The following is a 9,603-nucleotide window of genomic DNA, read 5'->3' as shown; positions in this document are numbered from 1 at the left end:
ATTGCTGAATTATTGAAATGTGGTGAAGAACTGTTTAACACGTCGGCTTTCGCGACCAATATCATCCTTATTCTTGGTTTTATTGTTTCCCTTCTACGTGACTTTACCGAAAGAACCAAGAATATGAATCCCTGCAGTCAAGAAAGCTTTAAATCAAAATATCCTCGTAGATTTTATTGGGTTAGATCGCGTGAATACGTAACTGTGTCGTGAAACCCGCCACCATCCGACACAGCCAATTTGTAAGGTTCGTCACAAACAGAACATGCCAAGTCGTACTCAGATTGTTAACTTTGTGGCTTCACTCTGCAACACACCGGCGTGAGCTGTACTAGTGACGAATTGGCGTCTTCTGTTTACGTGACAAACCTTACTAGTTGGCTGCGTCGGGTGGTGGCAGATTTAACGACACAAATTTATATATTTACGCGATATAACCCCCCAAAAAAACCCCTGTGTTATGGTGAAGAACTGTCTATTGGGTAAGAATGGCTCTTTCAAGCAACTCCAGAAGTGGCTGTGCAAGTATCCAACTTCCAGTCATGCCCTGACATGATAAGTAGCTCTGCTAACAAGCAGTATTATGGAAGGGCTTTCTTTAAAGGACCTCTTGACAGAACTATCCCTACAATTAAGGGTACAGTTGGTAATAAAAACCAAATAGTTCCATGAAAATATATATTCAGCCTCTGCGGCTATTTTGTGTTTTTCAGTAAATAAGCCAACATTAATTGTCTAATATAAAAACGTGGAATTATGGGTAAAGATTGCGCTCATTGAATGAGCAAGTTTTGCACATACGTCGCCGAGAAAGGTGTGGAAGAAGGGGCGTGGTTGCTTGTACTCAAACTTTTTGTAAAGTTCCTGCTCGTAGCACAGATGCCCTGTGTCCTGCAGAGACACGAAGCAGACACGCCGTTTGCACAACGCAGAAAGTTCGTGTATGTCACATGTGCTGCACAGTCTGGACAATAAAATGTGTTGGCAAAGGGGGCAAATGCATTTCCCAGAGTGTAGATTTTAAAAAATGTTTTACCAGGTAAGGCCCAATGAGCTATTAAGCTCGTTTTCAAAAGCGACCTGGCCACAAATGATAGCTCAACAAAGCGGTTCATCATGTGGTAATGTATAGCAGTCAACTACTGTAAACACGTTTCTAAATGTGGAGAGAAAAAACAGAGGACCCAGAGAAAAATCCACACGACCACAGTGAGAGAGACACCGCAAACTCCAATAATACGACCTCCTGTATACCAGGCGAAGTCGTTAACATCTCGCCACCGTGGCACCCTATATGGATTGTGTAAATAAGTAAGAGGCTATTGCCATTTACAGCCAACTTTTAGAGTACTACAGACCCCTTGGGACTGCGATGAAAAAGTTATGAATGCAGAAGCGGTGTAATCCAGACAACTAAGCTGAAGGATGTGCGTGGATCTACCAGTGTAGACCCTATTTCATAAGCCCTCTTAATACAAAAATGTTAGCCTGTCATAGACCCTCTCAAGTTGATCCCTATTAACTCCACGCATTCTATCTGCATTCTTCCTTACTCTTCGGTTCTTTCGGTAAATTCACGTAGAAAATGAAGTCAAATAATAGAATATGACGTTTCGGTTGCAACACAAGCAACCATCATCAGGTAAGAATGAATGCTGAAACACAGACACAGAAACAACAACAACCGTCATTCGCCACTAAGTGGCAGTGATGTCATTTACAGCCACGGCGCTTGTGCCAGGCCATGTGCACCTTAAGGTCAGGAGGTCACGGGGCAGACCCAGGTGCCACGGGTCGACTGACTGAGATGACTGGCTGAAGCACCACCTGTGCCCCCTACTGTGCCAACCTGCTGTGCTTTAGCCACCCAGCGCTCTGCTCGTTGTTGTGAGCGTTGCTCCTCCGCCCTCTGTTGTTGTTGGAGGGCGACTGCCTCCAACTGTCCAGTTGCGTCCTTCACGAGCCTCCTCCACAGAGGCCGATCTTGACACCGCTGGCACCAGTCATCGGCAAGTCAACTCAACTCCACATCCTCCTGTACCACGTCACTCCATCTTTTCTCTAGCCCGTGCCGCGCCCATTTAGCCCCCTCAATCCGGCCGAACAAAAGCTGTTTGGGCATGCGGTGATTGGGCATGCAGGCTACATGGCCCAGCCAATGCTGCCTTGCCTGCCGGAGGTGCTCACCGATGGGACTTTGAACAGATCTTTCGAAGATTTGTGAGCTCCTGACACAATCCAGCCTGGTTAAACCCAGGATGAATCGTAGGCAGGCCAGCCTAAATGTTTCTAACCGGCGAAGATGTTCCATTAGGGAGGTCCACAAGCGTAGAGAAGGGAGGGAATGACTGTGGCCGAAAAGACCCGAGGCTTAGTGCGGAGCGACAGACCAGGTAGCTTCCACACAGCATTACCCAACCGATGAAAAGATAATGCCGCTCGACTGATTCGGAGTGAGACCTCTGCTGTTAAACCGGAGCAGGTCATGAGCACACTGCCCAGGTATGAGAAACTCTCCACTCTCTCCACAACTGCCCCATCACCGATTGGGAGTTGTGGGGGTGGAGTGCCTGATGGTCCAAAATACCCAGGCAGGTGCTTCGTTTTGGTGGGGTTTATGGTAAGGCCCCACCTATTAGTGGCACATTCCAGTTTCAGCAGCAGCGCCTCCAACTCCTCCTCTGAGTGAGCTGCAATTATCAGGTCGTCGGCATACATAACGTGGTTGATAGGGAGCCATCCCTTGACCGCACCCTGGCATCAATCAGCCTCCCATTGTATCTGTACCAGATGGAAATTTCTCTGGCACAGCTACTGAAGGCTTCACGAACTACATGGTCGAAATAGATGTTAAATAATGTTGAAGCCAGAGGACATCCCTGTCTCACGCCAAGGTGTACAGGGAATGGCTCTGACTCCTGGCCACGTAGTTTTACCCAGGCCTGTTCACCATCATGAAGGTCCTTGATGACCGTGAGCAGAGGGTCAGGGACTCCGAAAGCACGAAGAACAACCCAGATCCCAGGGCTACTGATGGTATCATAGGCCTTGACCAGGTCAATGAAGCAGAGATGTAGGTCTTGTTGGAATTCCCTACACCTCTGCTGTAGCAGACGGACAGAAAATATGGCATCTGTGCAGGACCGCCATTTCCTAAAACCGCATTGGGGCTCCGCAAGCCTCTCCTCAGCGTAACTAGCAAGGCGATGTTGAATAATCTTTGCCAGGACTTTTCCCTGCACACTGAGGAGTGAGATGCCCCTGTAGTTGTTACAGTCTGTGCGGTCCCCCTTCTTAAAGAGGGGGACCACCAGGGCATCCTTCCAATCCTGCAGAACCCGTCCAGTGGCCCAGACTGTTTTTATGATGTCATGTAGGGCAGTCTGCGCACAAACGCCATCCTCCCTCAGCATTCCGCTTGGGAGATCATCTCTGCCCGGTGCCTTTCCTGGTCTCAGACGCTGGATTGCCCTAAGTACTTACTCAACGCCTGGCACCTCAGCCAGCCACTCACAGGGGGTGACTTCCTCCAATATTTGAGGCACCGCAGCCTCAGCAGGGTCATCCCCACTTTGTCCCATGATGTTTTCCAGGCTGAGGGATTCCCCCTCCCCCAGGATCTCACAAAAATGCTCAGCAAATCTGCAAACCTGTTCCTGGGGGTCGGAGATTGGATCACCGTTCTTTCCCCTAATGATGGTAACAGGTGTGACGCTGCAGGTTACTTTTTTGATGGAGTTAAAAAGGGATTTGTGATCGCAGGCCATTGAGGAAGACTCCATCTCCTCAGTAACCCACGACCACCACCCATCCTTGCAGCGCCTCACGGCTCTCCGAACCTCCGAACAAAGGCTGCGGTAAGCCTCCCCATTTTCTGACGTGGGATGCTGTAGCCGATGAGAGTGGGCCTGTCGCTTTTTCTCAACCATGCTGAACACCTCCTCTGTCAGCCAGGGTCTCTGGGGAGGTCTGGACCGCGTACCCAGAGCAGCCATTGCAGCTGCATGAGTCACAGTCCTAAACCTCGCCCATTTACCCTCGACATCAGGAGGAGTGGGGGACGATGCCAACCCCAGCTGCAAGCGATGATGAAATTCTCACCTGCAACTTTCATCAGCTAGCGGAGACCAGGCCACCTTAGGTTGGAATGGGGTCCTGGGTGTACACCCACCACCAGAGTGGAAGAATGGCAGGCGCATCTTACAGATGACAGTCGATGGTCAGAGGGAAGATCAGCTCCACGGTAGGTCCTAGTGTCAAGGACATGGGCTCGCATCCGCTGGTACGTCACTATGTAGTCTAGCAGATGTTCTTGCTTGGACCCAGCATGCATCCATGATGTTGTGTGGATGCGCCCATGCCGGAACAGCGTGTTGGTGATTACAAGCCCTTGGGCTGCACAAAAATCTAGCAGCCTCCTACCGTTGTTATTGAGCTGATCTGGCCCATGCCTTCCAATCACTCCAGACCGGGTGCCAGCATCATGACCAACTCGGGCATTGAAGTAACCCAACAAGATGACTCTATCCAGAGGGGCCACTTTAGCCAGCACCTGTGACAGGAGGTCATAGAAGGCATCTGACTCATCGGCCTTGCCTGCATCCCTCCACGGATGTTCATCTTCGGTGGGGGCATAAGTAACCACGACCACCACTCCTCGCCTCCGGTTGATGGGAAGGCAAGCCCAAAGTAGCCTGGGGCTTACAGCTTCATACACCTCACCGCCACGTCCTCTGTTCAGAAGAAGAGCCACATCCTGTTGTTTGGCAGTCTCCTGCCCCGAGTCGAGGACTGTCCATGCCTCATGGTGGCAGGAGCCAGAGCCGGTCCACTGGAACTCCTGATTGCCACAGAGATCCAGGCGGTACCGGTCCAGCTCTCGACAGAGGAGTGGCAGCCTCTCCTCCGCAGTGAGTGTTCGAACATTCCACGTGGCCACCCGTAGTGGCTTTTTGTTGTTTCTGGAGAAGCCCCGAGGGTAAAGATTCAATCTCCTGGCTCCGCCAGATGGGGTTTGGCCAGGAGACGTCATAGACGCCTGTCCCCCCGGAGCCTCCAGCACAAACTTATTAATTAGATATTTTTCACGTGGTTTAGTGGTAATTTATTGAAGGTGGAAGGGTTACCAGCCCCTCGCACCCGTCCAGAGCCCCCATTTAGTCACAGACGCCATGAGGGGAGAGGGTTACTCGGAATTGACCCTCTCCACCACAGCACTGTCCACGACAGCGTTGCCCGTCCGGCACCGCGGGGAGGTAGGGGGTTACGGAAACAACATAGGCAGACACACATGCAGAGAGGCATACACAAAGACAGACCAAGCGAGACACACACCAAGACGAACAGGACAACGACTCTGTGCCAAAGCCTTAAATCGAGAGTGGGGGGAAGGGCCGGGGCAGAGAGAGGACTGCGGAGGCGGACCAAAACGAGGTGACCAGCAGACAAACGAGGATAGCAGTGTGGAATTCTGGACCACAGTGGCCGGAGGAGAGACAATGGTTTAGAGCAAAAAAAATCCAAAGTTTGAGAAAGCAAAGTTATTCAAATTAAGAAGTGTAATGCAGTGCAACACAGAGGGTCGGCGAACACACAGTTATTGTCTACGTGACTTCACTGAAAGAACCGAAGAGTAATTCCTGCAGTCACGAAAGCTTCAAATCTTCCTTACTGCTTTGTATGTCGGGTTGCACGAGTTAGTGTAACTGTTAACCACTTCCACGCGTAAATGTAGGTGTTGTGACATCCATAAGGGAGGAGAAACGTTGGCCCCAGGAAGTAAACGAATATCAGCATGTGAACAAGAGATTATTAACTGGTCTCATGGTGGCATATACACTACGAAAAGCTTCCTCTTAAACCATGCAAAACATTCTTGACACATTCTTTAGAAGCCGGTTTGGGAGACAGGGCAGTTGTCTCAATGAGGTAGTTACATTCAGAGCATAGATGGGCTGTTGAGCATTCCCCTAAATTCACAGCACTGCTAGATCTTCACGTGCAGGAGACCGTTACGCATGCTACTATTTATCATGGGTCCTGCTGCAGCCTGGGGGCCACTATTTTTTAAGTGTGTATAATAAAAAGTCAAAATATGCATCACCAAAGAGATTGTAAAAATTCAAACAAGTGTTTTTTTTATTGGGCGTGATTAGAACATGCCACATGGGTAAGCCTTCTAATAATGTGTAAGGACAGTACGGGGTGATGTAGGGGCAGTACAGCTCGTATGTAGCCAACCGTGCTAAATGGGGGGGTGCAGGGAAATAAGAGTAATTTAACTGGAGAAGTTAGGAATGGAAGAAAAAATATTACTGAAAATCTAAATAAAGAGTTAATCATGGCCAATGAGTTGCAGCCACTAAACCACCCCAGCTGTCAACTCTACCAGGCCCTGCAGCTGTTGCAGCTCAATCCACCCTCCAATTTATGAGCAAGAGCTCTCCAACCACCCAGGAGCACAGCGTTTTACGATTTTAAATTCTTCCAATGGTAGAAATTATATTAGCGCTACAAACCTCCAGTTCTGCTGCGATAGCATCGCTCCGTCCAGTATTTAATTACCTCGGTGTTCATCCAGTCCCTTTTTGTTACACACGATGACGACGCCCGGTGGCAATTGCTCACGTGGCATTGTAACTCGTTTGAAAATAACCATCGGTTTTATCTTCTCTCCACTAGCCGAACACGCCAGAACGACGGTGAAGCAGGTCCGTTCGTGGCTGGCTGTTGTAATGCCGACCGTCTTGACGTCACTGTCTGCCACTGAGCGAGTGGCAGGGATGTCAAACGGCATCGGCACTTTGTCCATGTTGTGTACTGCACTCGGCACCAAACCCTTCTGTCTCGATGTCTTTGTGAATGAACGCTTGAAAGTCGGCCACTTTCTGCTGCCAGTCGGTTGGTAGGTTCTGACCAACTGTTGTCCAGGCACGAACTGACAGTCCATTGCGTTTCATAAACTTGAATCCCCAGTGGACGCCGCCTGTAAAATCAGCAATCTTCATTTCGGCAGCCATAACTCTCACCTTCAACTTGATGGCGACTGTTGATACGGCCCGGTTATTATCACGTTGTGCCCTCACCCACTTGGACAAGTTGTCTTCCAACTGTGGCCACTTTGCCTTCGGTCCTCTTCTAGCACGTTTTCGTGGATTCATTGTTTTCAGTTCAGCAATATTTTTTCTCCATTCACGAACAGACTTTTTGTCGACCAAAAACGCTTTTCCCGTAGCTCTGTTGCCTTTATCTTCCTCAAATTCACAAACTTGAAGCTTGAAGTCAGTGGTGTACCACTTACGTTTTGGCAGCATTATCGCAACGGTTATTTAAGTAATTATAGTTAACTACGATATAGCGACTTTTAATTACTTGAATTATAGTTAACTACGATATAGCGACTTTTAATTACTTGAAACACGCACGAAACAACAGTATGTATACTGCAAAAATCACACTCAAGAACACTCTGCAACGACAATGTTTGAAGTGGGCGCACTATGTTTAATTCTTTCAGTGGCTGTAGGGGGGTGCGATAGTTTCAACTGAGGCTATGGATTGCACAATGGGAAGGCCTTAACAAGCATCTACCAGACGCGGAATCATAATTGCCGAGTCCCTTCGGCCACTGCTATTGGCTGAGCACTATACAGTTGCGACCATGAGCTTTGTTTCAAACTTCCAATGGCTTTGTTGCCAGGAGGCAATTGCGTTAGTGCCGCTATTGTCTGCGCAGTGCGCAATCTACCAGTGCTAAATCTGTACAGGGGTGATCTGGTTCCGTCTGTAAAAGATGTGATTCCGGACATACAGTACCCTGGTGTCTACAAACTAAGTTGCCTCTGTGGTAGTAGTTACATTGGAGAAACCAAACGCCATGTCTCGGACCGCATTCGTGAACACAAAGCAGACGTTAAACACGGTAGGACCAACACCTCGGCCGTGGCAGATCATTGTTATAATTCAGTAGGCTCACATGATATTGACTTTTCCAAGACAGAGGTTCTTTGTAAGCCATCTGGCTACCATGAGAGATTCGTTCATGAGGCTATCCACGTATACAAGCACAGAGACAATTTCAACCGAGAAGATGGATTCTGGCTTAGCAATCATTGGAAGGATTTGATTAACCATTTCAGGTCTTAATTGATTGTTCACACTTACGGTGGCTTTCAGACAGCATACATTAATTTTTCGTCTCCCCCCTCCTCTTTTCAGAACATAGATGGACTCGTCCTTCTAAATAAACTGCCAAATCGCTGCGTGTGGCGCTGATGTGTTTTTTTATAAATAAATGCACCGCAAAAATTAATTAATTAATGTGAACCGACACTTTCAAATGTTTCTTGCCGTCGGTTTTTTCACACCTGATGACGACCGTTTGTGTTATGGTCGAAACGTCGTGATAATTTTTATTGTTTTATATATATTTTATTATTTTATTGTTTCCCTTCAACATGACTTTACCGAAAGAGCTAAGAATATGAATTACTGCAGTCACGAAAGCTTTAAATCAAAATTTGTACAGGGGTAACCACCGGTCCAGTAGCTGTAATATAATGAGGTCGAATGCTGGTAAGCCTAATAGTACGCTTACATACTTATCTACCAGTTACGTGTTATTTATTTATTGGATATTTACTTTTCTTACTTATTTACTGTTTTAAGTTCACTCGTTTCTGGTTAGTTTGTTTTCTTTGTGCACGTTATGATTTTAATGTTAACAATTGATAGTGGAATGCATTACAAATGTAAACTTCGTATTAATGATGGAATTAAGCTGCGGTAACGACGTTAAATCTATGAATGCATGCGGGGAATATGACGATGCGGACTATCTGAAATTTGTTTTACACAAAACGTTATTTTTGCGGGGTATATGCGTTTGCGGGTTATATGCATATGCGGGCTATATGTAAGAAAACACGGAAAGTCATTTCTGGAATAAGGTAAGCTACGCAACTTATGGAAATGAACCAAATAATTGTCTTGCTCCTTCACAGAACCCAGTACATATATTTAACTTTTTCCAAATGGAACGTTTAATATGGTCTGGGACTAACAACGTGATCCACATACTATTCAAATCAACAAATATCAAATGTCATCTTCAGTGGTGGTCCAGAACAGTGCCACAACTCGGTTTAATTCCCAAAACGTGGTACTGATTTTATCAACTTGCTGGATTAACTCTAAACCAGGTTTAAAATTTTTAACATTGAAATCAAAACCTAACCAAAGCACCACTTGGATCTAAGTATTTACATTGGGGAAGTAAACAATTTTACTGTGTCAAATTCACACCTGAGAATTTCATCTTTGATGGAGGCAAACAACAGAACACAGTGCTATGCCAGTGCAACTTCTTTACGTTAAGTGTGATGTTTAATAATTATGGAGTAATTAATTCAGACTTTGAGCTCTGCTCATTCTATAAAATTATGCTCATACCATAGACAAACCAGACAAATAACAAGCAAATGGAGGCTAAGACAAAATAATCAAAGACTCAGCATGAATGCCCGAAATTAATGTTACGAATAGCTAGTTTCAACGAGCGACACATCAATATACTAAAATGTCACCCCATATTCCAGAAGCAGG

The sequence above is a fragment of the Petromyzon marinus genome, unplaced genomic scaffold (assembly GCF_048934315.1).
Source record: "Petromyzon marinus isolate PM22_M1 ecotype Great Lakes invasive population unplaced genomic scaffold, UKy_Petmar_22M1.pri1.0 PM_G_Scaffold_20, whole genome shotgun sequence".
Lineage (NCBI taxonomy): Eukaryota > Metazoa > Chordata > Hyperoartia > Petromyzontiformes > Petromyzontidae > Petromyzon > Petromyzon marinus.
The sequence above is the reverse complement of the archived record's forward strand: the minus strand, read 5'-3'. Positions refer to the sequence as shown.